Raw genomic sequence first — 14,665 nt, 5'->3', positions numbered from 1 at the left:
TCTGGTCCCCTATAATCTATCACATGCTAGCTTACAGGTTTAGCAATTCTTGATGAGACCAACATGGCTTCTGCTTCAGGATTGTTGCTTTAACTCTTCACTTCACCTGGCATATTCAACACTGGAGTGCTGTATGACTTGATCCTTCATTTTATTCAAGTTTTGTTTGCAGAGGACAATCATGACCAGCTTATCTGAAATATCCCATTCCTTTAAACACTGGGATTTTTCTAGTATGAACTAGTTATCCTTAACTGTTGCATTTTTGTCTTGTCAACTTAACAGTTTTTCATTGGCCTTTAGCCTTTAATCTATCATTATCATTACAAATTTTATCACAAAATATCTCACTACAATTAAAAAATAATTATTGAGGTGTAGTTGATTTATAATGTTATGTTAATTCCTGCTTTTCAGAAAAGTGATTCAGTTATACGTATTTTTTCTAAATTATTCCTCCATTTGTTTATTTTTGGCAGTGCTAGATCTTCGTTGCCGCACGCAGACTTTCTCTAGTTGTGGTGTGCAGGCTTCTCGTTGCAGTGGCTTCTCTTGCTGCAGAGCAGGGGCTCTAGGGCATGCTGGCTTCCCTAGCTGTGGTACGTGGGCCGCAGTAGTTGTGGCATGTGGGCTTAGGTGCCCCGTGGCGTGTAGAATCCTCTCAGACCAAGGATCCAACCTGTGTCCCCTGCACTGGCAGATTCCTAACCAATGGACCACCAGAGAAGTCCCTATTCTTTTTCATAGTCTGTTTCATAGTCCAAAAAGACTATTCTTTTTCAGTCTTTTCTATTACGGTTTATTACAGGATACTGAATATAGTTCCCTGTGCTATACTATAGGACTCTCTCTATTTTCTTTTAATAGAGCTTATGTATTCCCATTCTTGTTTGAGAAGTTTTTCCCCACCCTTAGCTTTTATATGTAGCCTCCAAGATTTACTTCTAACGTTGCTATTCCATAATGCATCTGAAAATTACTTTGCGTTATGATGTGAAGTGGAAGCTTAACTTAGCTTCATCCATTCATTTTACAAATCTTCACTTCACTTTATATTTATATTTCTCCATTGTATTTGTGTTGATTTAAGTGCTGATTATTGTCTGTTTTTCCTACTTGAATGTATTATCCTCATGAATAAGGCATTTTGTATCTTGATCATCACCAAAACATTTGAACTGCACACAGTAAGGATCCTGTAAATATTTGTTAAATAAGTTAACAAATACCGACACTAACATCATTTATTGTTTTAATTCCTAAAGTAATATTTAGACTCAGAATACACTTAATCTTTTTCCATGGGAAGTATACTTTATATTTTCACTTCATAAATGATGGAATTGAGGATAAGAACATGAAACTACTTGTACTTGTTAGGTGAGTGGGAAAGCTGGATGTGGAATGCACAGCCTGTGGATCATAATGTCTTCTGTTGTCTGCAGTGAAGAAGTAACTCCCTCTAGGCTTTTATTACTTCAACTAAAGATAAGGAACATGATCCTGATTTCCTAAGCAATGAGTAAACCATTCCAAGGACCTCAGAATCACTGATTCTAATTACTTCTAGAATCAGTTTCAAGTTTTCATCAGGTAGCCAGAGAGTAAAGGTTTCCATCTTCACATGAAAATTGATGATCATGGAAAATACTCTTTAATCTCTTTAATATTGATTAGTTTAGTCTAGTGACCTTGCAGAGATTCTGGAAATTTGAATGCATCTCTCCACTTTCCCTAGTCATTCAGTTTGCCAGTCTGATTTATTTTTATTTCACTCTAGAGAAAATGCTCTTCTTAATGTCCACCTGAATTTTAATGATTTGTTTATTTGTACACAGATTAGTAGGAAAAAAAATATCCTCCAATTACGCTGGTATTTCCAGAAGTCCAAGTCCTAGATGGATTTGTCTTAATTATATTTCAGGTTCTTCTGACACTCACAAACACATAAAAGCAAATTTTATTCTGTTCATCTATATCTTTAATTTGAGTAATCAATTGATATCTCCTCTATCTTTAAATTTACTGATATTTTCTCCTCAAATGTCTTTTTGCTGATAATCCCATCCAGCGAATAATTAAATTACCAATATTATATTTTTATTTTTTAGATATATCATTTGGTTCTTTCATATTTTCCATTTCTCTCCTTTTTTGGTACATATTTTACTTTAATCCTTCGGCATAGTAAAATCAGATGTGTGTATGTGCTAAGTTGTGCCCAGTATTTTTTGATCCCATTGTCTGCAAGCTCTCCAGGCTCCTCTGTCTATGGGATTTCCCATGTAAGAATACTGGAGTGGGTTTCCATTTCTTTTCCAGGGGATCATCCTCACCCAGGAATCAAACCCATATCACCTGTATTGACTCATTCCACTGAGCCACCAGGGAAGCTCCGAATAAAGTGTCTTGTCTGTAAATTTTATCATCTCCATCATTTCTGTTTTTAATGATCATTTAAAACACTTTTTGGTTGACATTTTTTACATATCATCATGCTTCACAAATTTTAAGTGGATCTTGGATGTTGTGAATGTTATATTCATGAGTATCTGAATTTTGCTGTTTTCCTTTAAAGAATTACTGTCTGAACCACCAGGGAAGGAATTATGAGCTTTATTATGACAGTATTAATTCACTCATCTATCAGCTTTAGTTTGTTGAGATTTGTCTAGGCATTTTTTAAGAGTACCAATTACTTTAGAAACTATTTAGCCCTACTACTCTGTTCAGTTCAGTTCAGTCATAGCAAACACCCTCTTCCAACAACACAAGAGAAGACTCTACACGTGGACATCACCAGATGGTCAACACCAAAATCAGATTGATTATATTCTCTGCAGCCAAAGATGGAGAAGCTCTATACAGTCAGCAAAAACAAGACCAGGAGCTGACTGTGGCTCAGATCATGAACTCCTTATTGCCAAATTCAGACTTAAATTGAAGAAAGTAGGGAAAACCACTAGACCATTCAGGTATGACCTAAATCAAATCCCTTATGATTATACAGTGGAAGTGAGAAATAGATTTAATGGCCTAGATCTGATAGAGTGCCTGATGAACTATGGAATGAGGTTCGTAACACTGTACAGGAGACAGGGATCAAGACCATCCCCATGGAAAAGAAATGCTAAAGAGTAAAATGGCTGTCTGGGGAGGCCTTACAAATAGCTGTGAAAAGGAGAGAAATGAAAAGCAAAGGAGAAAAGGAAAGATACAAGCATCTGAATGCAGAGTTCCAAAGAATAGCAAGAAAAGATAAGAAAGCCTTCCTCAGCGATCAATGCAAAGAAATAGAGGAAAACAACAGAATGGGAAAGACTAAAGATCTCTTCAAGAAAATTAGAGATACCAAGGGAACATTTCATGCAAAGATAGGCTCAATAACGGACAGAAATGGTATGGACCTAACAGAAGTAGAAGGTATTAAGAAGAGGTGGCAAGAATACACAGAAGAACTGTACAAAAAAGATCTCCATGACCCAGATAATCACGATGGTGTGATCACTGACCTAGAGCCAGACATCCTGGAATGTGAAGTCAAGTGGGCCTTAGAAAGCATCACTACAAACAAAGCTAGTGGAGGTGATGGAATTCCAGTGGAGCTATTTCAAATCCTGAAAGATGATGCTGTGAAAGTGCTGCACTCAATATGCCAGCAAATTTGGAAAACTCAGCAGTGGCCACAGGACTGGAAAAGTCAGTTTTCATTCCAATCCCAAAGAAAGGCAATGCCAAAGAATGCTCAAACTACCGCACAATTGCACTCATCTCAAACGCTAGTAAAGTAATGCTCAAAATTCTCCATGCCAGGCTTCAGCAATACGTGAACCGTGAACTTCCTGATGTTCAGTCTGGTTTTAGAAGAGGCAGAGGAACCAGAGACCAAATTGCCAACATCCACTGGATCATCGAAAAAGCAAGAGAGTTCCAGAAAAGCATCTACTTCTGCTTTATTGACTATGCCAAAGCCTTTGACTGTGTGGATCCCAATAAACTGTGGGAAATTCTGAAAGAGATGGGAATACCAGACAACCTGATCTGCCTCTTGAGAAATTTGTATGCAGGTCAGGAAGCAACAGTTAGAACTGGACATGGAACAACAGACTACTCAAGTTGTGGGAATTTTACAGTTTCTACTGAATGATCAAGTGAGAAATGAAAAATCTATGATGAATCAGAGCTAAAAAGTCTGCCTATATAGTGTGATTTCTGAGAATTATTCTGTTTACAGCACACTCATCATTCTTTGCAAGGCCTCCTGGAATTTTGCTCCATATGTACATACCTGGCGTAGTGTTTGGCAAAGATAGAACAGATTCCTGTTCAGGTTTCTGGTACTCTTTCTCTGTGTAGATCTGCCTTCTCCAAAATTCTTCTCAGTGACATTCTTTAACCTCACTAACTTCTAATCTCTGTCTCCTCGACTCTGTGAAACCACTATGCTCTTCTTTGAAAATTTCCATCCTAGTATGGAAATTGGAATGAGTTTCTAGGAAGAAAACTAGGGCCATAGCAGAGTCCACCTTCATTTCTCTTCTCTCAGAGGTAACATTTCTGTGCTGCCTGCTATCCAACATCTGAAGATAACTCTTACATGTATGGTATCTGGTCTTCTACTTGTTAAGAGTAGGAAGGTGTAATGCACTGAATTATGCCTGCCCAAAATGCATACATTAAAGCTGTGATCCCCAGTGCCTTAGAATGTGACTGTATTGGAGATAAGACCTTTAAAGATGTGACTGAGATAAAATGAGACCATACAAGTGGACCTTAATTTATTACAATTGGTGGTCTTATACAAAGAGATAATTAGGACACAGATGCACATAGACCAGGGGACAACCATGTGAGGAATCAGTAAGAAGATGGCTGTCTCCAGATCAAGGAGAGAGACCCCAGAAGAAAGCAAACTTGGCTACACTTGGATCTTGGACTTGGATACTGCACTTCTGCACTTTGATCTTGGAGTTCTAGTCTCCGGAACTGTGAGAAATACATTTCTGTTATTTAAGCCACAGCGTCTGTGGTATTTTGTTATGGTAGTCCCAGTAAACTCATGCAGGTCAAGTCAGATTTTCATTACTTCATCCTTTCCAACAGAAGAGTGCCTTAATAACATTATAAATTGCCCAGTATCATTTAAATTATATCTTAAAAATCAAGTATTCCACATATCACCTAGATGCCGTTTAGATAGAAGATTTATTTGAGGAAACACAAGTGTTGTAACTGTTAAATTGGATATTGTGCAATCTTTTATTTGAATGATTCACAGTATCTTATTATACAACATAGTCTTGTTTCAGTAAATCAGTGAGAAAAAAGCAAACGGCCTTTTCTTCCTCTAGCACTGAGCACTACAGCAACTGTTGTGCATTTTATAAATGAACACTTTTTCCATGAAAGGAAAAGGGGCAGCAATTTCCTGTATGTCCATTGACTCCTAAGGATGATGTAAGTTATGGTTATAGATTACTAACTTTTAAATACACATGACACGGTATTTTTCACAGTGCCCGCCTCTACTAGATGATGGAAGTGATCAAGTGAGCTTCTTAAATGGACTAGTAAATGAAAGAACTAAGAGTCTTACCAGTTAACCTTCCTGTTTCTGTGAGCTCTTGGTGTTTTTCCACATTAAAGGGGATAGTTTCATCATTTTGGGTAAGGCCGCTGTTCTTTTCCCATATGAGCATGCCCAGTGGGATATTTAGAAATTTTTGTTTGTTTGTTTATGCTAAGAATGATCAAAACTTATTTTAACAAATGCTTTTGTAAGCCTGCGCAAATTAACCAATGAATACAAGATTTTCTTAAGAATGAGTATACTACCCAAACCAATTTATAGATTTAATGCAATCCCCATCAAGCTACCAACGGTATTCTTCACAGAGCTAGAACAAATAATTTCACAATTTGTATGGAAATACAAAAAACCTCGAATAGCCAAAGCTATCTTGAGAAAGAAGAAGGGAACTGGAGGAATTAACCTACCTGACTTCAGGCTCTATTACAAAGCCACAGTTATCAAGACAGTATGGTACTGGCACAAAGACAGAAATATAGATCAATGGAACAAAATAGAAAGCCCAGAGATAAATCTACACACATATGGACACCTTATCTTTGACAAAGGAGGCAAGAATATACAATGGATTAAAGACAATCTCTTTAACAAGTGGTGCTGGGAAAACTGGTCAACCACTTATAAAAGAATGAAACTAGAACACTTTCTAACACCATACACAAAAATAAACTCAAAATGGATTAAAGATCTCAACGTAAGACCAGAAACTATAAAACTCCTAGAGGAGAACATAGGCAAAACACTCTCCGACATACATCACAGCAGGATCCTCTATGACCCACCTCCCAGAATATTGGAAATAAAAGCAAAAATAAACAAATGGGACCTAATTAAACTTAAAAGCTCCTGCACAATAAAGGAAACTATTAGCAAGGTGAAAAGGCAGCCTTCAGAATGGGAGAAAATAATAGCAAATGAAGCAACTGACAAACAACTAATCTCAAAAATATACAAGCAACTCCTACAGCTCAACTCCAGAAAAATAAATGACCCAATCAAAAAATGGGCCAAAGAACTAAATAGACATTTCTCCAAAGAAGACATACAGATGGCTAACAAACACATGAAAAGTTGCTCAACATCACTCATTATCAGAGAAATGCAAATCAAAACCACTATGAGGTACCATTTCACACCAGTCAGAATGGCTGAGATCCAAAAGTCTACAAGCAATAAATGCTGGAGAGGGTGTGGAGAAAAGGGAACCCTCTTACACTGTTGGTGGGAATGCAAACTAGTACAGCCACTATAGAGAACAGTGTGGAGATTCCTTAAAAAACTGGAAATAGAACTGCCTTATGATCCAGCAATCCCACTGCTGGACATACACACTGAGGAAACCAGAAGGGAAAGAGACACATGTACCCCAGTGTTCATTGCAGCATTGTTTATAATAGCCAGGACATGGAAGCAACCTAGATGCCCATTAGCAGATGAATGGATAAGAAAGCAGTGGTACATATACACAATGGAGTATTACTCAGCCATTAAAAAGAATACATTTGAATCAGTTCCAATGAGGTAGATGAAACTGGAACCTATTATACCGAGTGAAGTAAGCCAGAAAGAAAAACACCAATACAGTATACTAACACATATATATGGAATTTAGAAAGGTGGTAACAATAACCCTGTGTACGAGACAGCAAAAGAGACACTGATGTATAGATCAGTCTTATGGACTCTGTGGGAGAGGGAGAGGGTGGGGAGATTTGGGAGAATGGCACTGAAACATGTATAATATCATGTATGAAACGAGTCGCCAGTCCAGGTTCGATGCACGATACTGGATGCTTGGGGCTGGTGCACTGGGACGACCCAGAGGGAGGGTATGGGGAGGGAGGAGGGAGGACGGTTCAGGATGGGGAGCACGGGTATACCTGTGGCAGATTCATTTTGATGTTTGGCAAAACTAATACAATATTGTAAAGTTTAAAAATAAAAAAAAAAGAAAACTGTGTACTTTGAAATATTTTTTGTTTTGCTTTATAATATATGAGGGAAACCTTGGCAGATGGCTATTGCAGACATGAGCTACACATACATGCCCACTGTTTATCTTAATATTCCTGAATAGATTATTGGTTGGTTTTTGATTTAGTCGCTAAGTTGTGTCTGACTCTTTCGACCCCGTGGACTATAGCCTGCCAGGCTCCTCTGTCCATGGAATTCTCCAGGCAAGAATACTGAAGTGGGTTGCCATTTCCTTCTCCAGGGGATCTTCCCAACCCAAGGATTGAACTTCAGTTTCCTGCACTGCAGACAGATTCTTTACCAACTGAGCTATTAGGTGAAACCTATTTTATCATAGTTGAATTGTGAATTTGTAAGACATTAAAGAATTTTAGAGAGTTTTCTACTCATAGAGTAACATTAATAGTAAATACCATGTTACCTGGACTGTTAAGACACTTTTAACGAAAGCTTTGCTTTGGAAATACATATGTTGTACTCAAGCTGAATCAGATTTAGCTTTTGTTTAACAGATGGACAAAGTTCTTTCTTTTTTTTTAATTAATTTTTTATTTTTAAATTTTATTTTATTTTTAAACTTTATAATATTGTATTGGTTTTGCCAAATATTGAAATGAATCTGCCACAGGTATACATGTGTTCCCCATCCTGAACCCTCCTCCCTCCTCCCTCCCCATACCATCCCTCTGGGTCGTCCCAGTGCACCAGCCCCAAGCATCCAGTATCGTGCATCGAACCTGGACTGGCAACTCGTTTCATACATGATAGTATACATGTTTCAATGCCATTTTCCCAAATCATCTCACCCTCTCCCTCTCTGGTAACAATAACCCTGTATACGAGACAGCAAAAGAGACACTGATGTATAGGACAAGTTCTTTCAAAATGTTAATCCTAGCTCAGAATTCTCACTGACTGCTGTCATCTCAAGTCTTCTTTGATTCCTTGAAGAATACATGTGCCCAAACTTAGCATTTATCTGACTCTGCAAGGAGTGAAATGGATTTCAGGAAAATTTAATTAATGATGTTTTTAAAGGAGAAGATAAATTTATCATCATCAATGCACAGATTTTTCTGATGGCAAAATCACTGGCTACAAACATGACATTTTCACAATGTCAGTGAGCATATAGAGAGGCCTAAATAGACTTCCCATGAATGAGGGCACTGGGACAAGTCCTGAATGCCCCCAGATGACATAAGCTACACTCAAATAACCTTGATGCCCCATGAATTACAAAAGGTTGAATAGAGTTAGCAATGCATTCATTAAGACAAACTCATAAAATATTAGAATATGTTGAATCATGATACAAGGGAATGTGTTAAGATTAAATGAGTAGACATAATAATGCCATGTCTCCCTGTCCGGAACACCATAATAGAATGCTTCACAAACATTTAATGAATGAGTCTTCACTTTCTTCAAGTAGTAAATGGAAATTAAATCAACACCAGCTTGTAAGTAGATGGTGGTGGTTGATGGTAGCTTAATTACTCAGTTGTTACCAGTTCTTTATGACCACATGGACTATAGCCCTCCAGGCTCCTCTGTCCATGAGATTTTCCAGGCAGGAATACTGGATAGTTTGTGTCAATACCAAACATTCCAATAACTAACTGAATGATCTTTGACATAATAGTGAACTTCATGTCATGAGCTTATTTTTTTATCTATAATTTTTTTTTGTTTTCATTCAAAATACTAGTTTTTCAAGAAAATATTATATGTTCAATAAAATGAGCTGAGAGAACTCTATTTAATGTATTGCCCATTTGGAGAGTCACCAAAATCACTAAAGCCCTCATAAATATCCTGATGGTAAAGACATATATTGCATGTTAGGTAAAATTTTTCAAAACTTATTTAACAAAGAATCCATTTTTATCTACTTCTATAATATCTATTACTGATCCATTAAATGCAGCACAAAGAGGAACAATTTGCCAAGACTCTTTCCAGATTTATTCTGAGATACTCTATTTCCCACATGATTCAGTATGTTACAAGACTCCATTGGATGGTCAATAAATGAAAGAAATTGTTTCCTTCCCAATCTTCACTGGTGAATATTCCTTAGTAGCTTTGCAAAATTGTTGGTTTTAGACTTTGAGCTCCATTCTTCAGAAAACCCAGGCCAAAAATTAAAAATATTCTCAAAATTGTTCATAGAACCAAGTGTAAAATGCAAAACTATAAAACTCCTAGAAGACAATACAGGAGAAACTCTCCTTTGGTCTAGAGATGAGTTTTTAGATACAACAGCAAAGGTGGTGAAGGAAATAATAAGTTGAATGTCATTACATATTTTTAATTGTTATGAAAGAAATATTGTCAAAGGATTAAAATACATACCATGGACTGGAAGAAAATATTTGCAAAAGACATATTTGATAAAAGACCTGTTATCCTGAATATACACATTACTCTTAAAACTTAATCATAAGAAAATAATTCAGTTTTAAAATGAGAAAAATATCTGAATCTCACCATAGAAGATATACACATGACAAATAGACGTATGAAAAGATGCTCAACATTATATGTAGTTAGAGAATTTCAAAGTAAAAGACAAACTAGATACTACTACACACATGTTGCTAAAATTAAAAACATTGACAGCACTAAATGCTGACAAGGACGTGGAACAACATGAATTCTCATTCATTACTGGTAGTAATACAAAATGGCACAGCCACTTGGGAAGCGAGTCGGTAGTTCTTGGAGAACTAAATATCTTACCATAGTATCCAGCAGTCACACCCCTTAAGCTTTGATGAATGAATTGAAAACTATATCCACACAAAAGCTGTACATAGATGTTTGTAGCAGTTTTATTCATAATCACCAAAATTTAAAGGAAACTAAGATGTCCTTCAATAGGTTAATGGATAAAATCAGGCAAGATCAGTTCAGTCGCTCAACCGTGTCCAACTCTTTGTGACCCCATGAATTGCATCACGCCAGGCCTCCCTGTCCATCACCAACAACAGGAGTTCACCCAGACTCATGTCCATAGAGTCGGTGATGCCACACAGCCATCTCATACTCTGTTGTCGCCTTCTCCTCCTGCCTCCAATCCCTCCCAGCATCAGAGTCTTTTCCAATGAGTCAACTCTTCGTGTGAAGTGGCCAAAATATTGGAGTGTCAGCTTTAGCATCAGTCCTTCCAATGAACACCCATGACTGATCTCCTTTAGGATGGACTGGTTGGATCTCCTTGCAGTCCAAGGGACTCTCAAGAGTCTTCTCCAACACCACAGTTCAAAAGCATCAATTCTTTGGTGCTCAGCTTTCTTCACAGTCCAACTTTCACATCCATACATGACTACTGGAAAAACCATAGCCTTGACTAGACGGACCTTTGTTGGTAAAGTGATGTCTCTGCTTTTGAATATGCTATCTAGGTTGGTCATAACTCTCCTTCCAAGGAGTAAGCGTCTTTTAATTTCGTGGCTGCAGTCACCATCTGCAGTGATTTTGGAGCCCAAAAACATAAAGTCTGACACTGTTTCCACTGTTTCCCCATCTATTTCCCATGAAGTGATGGGACCAGATGCCATGATCTTCTTTTTCTGAAGGTTGAGCTTTAAGCCAACTTTTTCACTCTCCTCTTTCACTTTCATCAAGAGGCTTTTGAGTTCCTCTTCACTTTCTGCCATAAGGGTGGTGTCATCTGCAAATCTGAGGTTATTGGTATTTCTCCTGGCAATCTTGATTCCAGCTTGTGCTTCTTCCGGCCTAGCGTGTCTCATGATGTACTCTGAATAAAAGTTAAATAAGCAGGGTGGCAATATAGAGCCTTGATGTACTCCTTTTCCTATTTGGAACCAATCTGTTGCTCCATGTCCAGTTCTAACTGTTGCTTCCTGACCTGCATATAGGTTTCTCAACAGGTAGGTTAGGTGGTCTGGTAATCTCATCTCTTTCAGAATTTTCCACAAATTATTGTGATCCACTCAATCAAGGGCTTTGGCATAGTCAATAAAGCAGAAATAGATGTTTTTTCTGGAACTCTCTTCCTTTTTCAATGATCCAGCAGATGTTGGTAATTTGATCTCTGGTTCCTCTGCCTTTTCTAAAACCAGCTTGAACATCTGGAAGTTCATGGTTCATGTATTGCTGAAGCCTGGCTTGGAGAATTTTGAGCATTACTGTACTAGCATGTGAGATGAGTGCAATTGTGTGGTAGTTTGAGCCTTCTTTGGCATTGCCTTTCTTTGGGATTGGAATGAAAACTTACCTTTTCCAGTCCTGTGGCCACTGCTGAGTTTTCCAAATTTGCTGGCATATTGAGTGCAGCACTTTCACAGCATCATCTTTCAGGATTTGAAATAGCTCAACTAGAATTCCATCGCCTCCACTAGCTTTGTTCATAGTGATGCTTTCTAAGGCCCACTTGACTTCACATTCCAGGATGTCTGGCTCTAGGTCAGTGATCACACCATCGTGATTATCTGGGTCATGAAGATCTTTTTTGTACAGTTCTGTGTATTCTTACCACCTCTTATTAATATATTTTGCTTCTGTTAGGTCCATACCATTTCTGCCCTTTATCGAGCCTATCTTTGCATGAAATGTTCCCTTGGTATCTCTAATTTTCTTGAAGAGATCTCTAGTCTTTCCCATTCTGTTGTTCCTCTATTTCTTTGCATTGATCACTGAGGAAGGCTTTCTTATCTCTTCTTCCTATTCTTTGGAACTCTTCATTCAGATGTTTATATCTTTCCTTTTCTCCTTTGCTTGTCACTTCATTTCTTTTCACAGCTATTTGTAAGGCCTCCCCAGACAGCCATTTTGCTTTTTTGCATTTCTTTTCCATGGCGATGATCTTGATCCCTGTACAGTGTCACGAACTTCCATCCATAGTTCATCAGGCACTCTATCAGACCTAGTCCCTTAGATCTATTTCTCACTTCCACTGTTTAATCATAAGGAATTTGATTTAGGTCATATTTGAATGGTCTAGTGGTTTCTCTACTTTCTAAAATTTAAGTCTGAATTTGGCAAAAAGGAGTTCATGATCTGAGCCACAGTCAGCTCCTGGTCTTGTTTTTGCTGACTGTATAGTGCTTCTCCATCTTTGGCTGCAAAGAATATAATCAGTCTGATTTTGGTGTTGACCATCTGGTGATGTCCATGTGTAGAGTCTTCTCTTGTGTTGTTGGAAGAGGGTGTTTGCTATGACCACTGCATTATCTTGGCAAAACTCTGTTAGCCTTTGCCCTGCTTCATCCTGTATTCCAAGGCCAAATTTGCCTGTACCCCAGGTGTTTCTTGACTTCCTACTTTTGCATTCCAGTCCCCTATAATGAAAAGGACATCTTTTTTGGGTGTTAGTTCTAAAAGGTCTTGTAGGTCTTCATAGAACTGTTCAACTTCAGCTTCTTCAGCGTTACTGATTGGGGGATAGACTTGGATTACTGTGATATTGAATGGTTTGCCTTGGAAACATCAGAGATTATTCTGTCGTTTTTGAGATTGCATCCAAGTACTGCGTTTTGGACTCTTTTGTGACCATGATGGCTATCCATTTCTTCTGAGGGATTCCTGTCCGCAGTAGTAGATATAGTGGTCATCTGAGTTAAATTCACCCATTCCAATCCATTTTAGTTCACTGATTCCTAAAATGTCAATGTTCACTCTTGCCATCTCATGTCTGACCACTTCCAGTTTGCCTTGAATCATGGACCTAACATTCCAGGTTCCTATGCAATATTGCTCTTTACAGCATCGGACCTTGCTTCTATCACCAGTCACATCCACAACTGGGTATTGTTTTTGTTTTGGCTCCATCCTTCATTCTTTCTGGAGTTATTTCTCCACTGATCTCCAGTAGCATATTGGGCACCTACCGATCTGGGGAGTTCCTCTTTCAGTATCCTATCATTTTGCCTTTTCATACTGTTCATGGGGTTTTCAAGGCAAGAATATGGAAGTAGTTTGCCATTCCCTTCTCCAATGGACCACACTCTGTCAGACCTCTCCACCATGACCCGCCTGTCTTGGGTGGCCCCACATAGCATGGCTTAGTTTCATTGAGTTAGACCAGGCTGTGGTCCATGTGATTAGATTGACTAGTTTTCTGTGATTATGGTTTGTGTGTCTGCCCTCTAATGCCTCTAACAACACCTTCCGACTTACCTGGGTTTCTCTTAACTCGGACGTGGGGTATCAAAAAATATGGTACATCCAGACAGTGTAACATTATTCATGACTAAGAAGAAAAGAAATGAAAATACAAAGAGGAATCTTAGATCGAATTACTCAGTGAAAAAGCTAACCTGAAAAGACTACATACTGTTAAATTCAAACTACATTACATTCTAGAAAAGGTAAAACTATGGAGACAGTGAAAAGATTAGTAACTCTCATTGTATTGAGGGAGCAAAGGATGAATAGGTGGTCTATAGGGGATATTTAAGGCTGTGCAAACTATTCTGTATTAAGCGGTAATGGTAGACACCTGCTCTTATACATTTGTCAAAACCCAGAGAATGTAAAACACACAGTGAAGTCTAATGTAAACTATAGACTTTTGGTGATAATGATGTGTGAGTGTTGGTTCATCAACGGTAACGTGCATTCCATTCTTACCTAGGATGTGGACGGTGAGATTACGAGGGGAGAGAGCGTATGAGAACTCTGTAGCTATATGTTTTTCATGGTATGACTATATCACCATTTATTTATCTATTTTATTCTCTTGATAGACTTCAAGGTTGTTTCCTGATCAGGGCTACTTCGAGTACTGCTGCCATAAAAATTCTTGTATATGTCTCTGTGGTACATATGTAGGCATTTCTGTTGTGTTATATATATATGAGTTATTTTGCTGGATCTTATGATATGCTTGGTTTAACAGCTAATCTCAAACATCTCTAAAGAGCTTTTTCCAGTATGAGTGTTTACTTCTCCTTCTTCTTGAACACTTGGAGTTACCATATGATTTCAACCATGCTAGTGGTTTGTAATGTATTTTGTTGTGGTGTTTATTTTAATTTCTCTGACTAGTGGCATTAAGCAACTTTTCACATATTTGCTGAACATTTGGGTGTACAGTTTTTTGTAAAATTTCTATTCAAGGACTTACCAATT

At 37.9% G+C, this 14,665-nt stretch overlaps 1 long non-coding RNA gene across 13 annotated transcripts in view; it reads left to right on the top strand.

Moving 5' to 3' along the window:
* LOC147353357 (uncharacterized) overlaps positions 1–14,665 on the top strand; it is a 238,252-nt gene that overhangs the window by 14,754 nt on the left and 208,833 nt on the right. The window contains exon 3 of one of the 13 annotated variants that reach the window (XR_015145032.1): positions 2,323–2,420. The exons of the other annotated variants lie outside the window; for them this stretch is intronic. This is a non-coding gene — a long non-coding RNA (uncharacterized LOC147353357). Of the gene's footprint in view, positions 1–2,322; positions 2,421–14,665 lie in introns of those variants that run through there. 13 annotated transcript variants of the gene reach the window in all.

Source organism: Bos grunniens, chromosome 18 (assembly GCF_055505025.1).
Source record: "Bos grunniens cultivar Pamir isolate PY7600 chromosome 18, Bosgru_T2T1.0, whole genome shotgun sequence".
NCBI classification, from domain to species: domain Eukaryota; kingdom Metazoa; phylum Chordata; class Mammalia; order Artiodactyla; family Bovidae; genus Bos; species Bos grunniens.
This window is presented reverse-complemented; position numbering and strand designations above follow the sequence as displayed.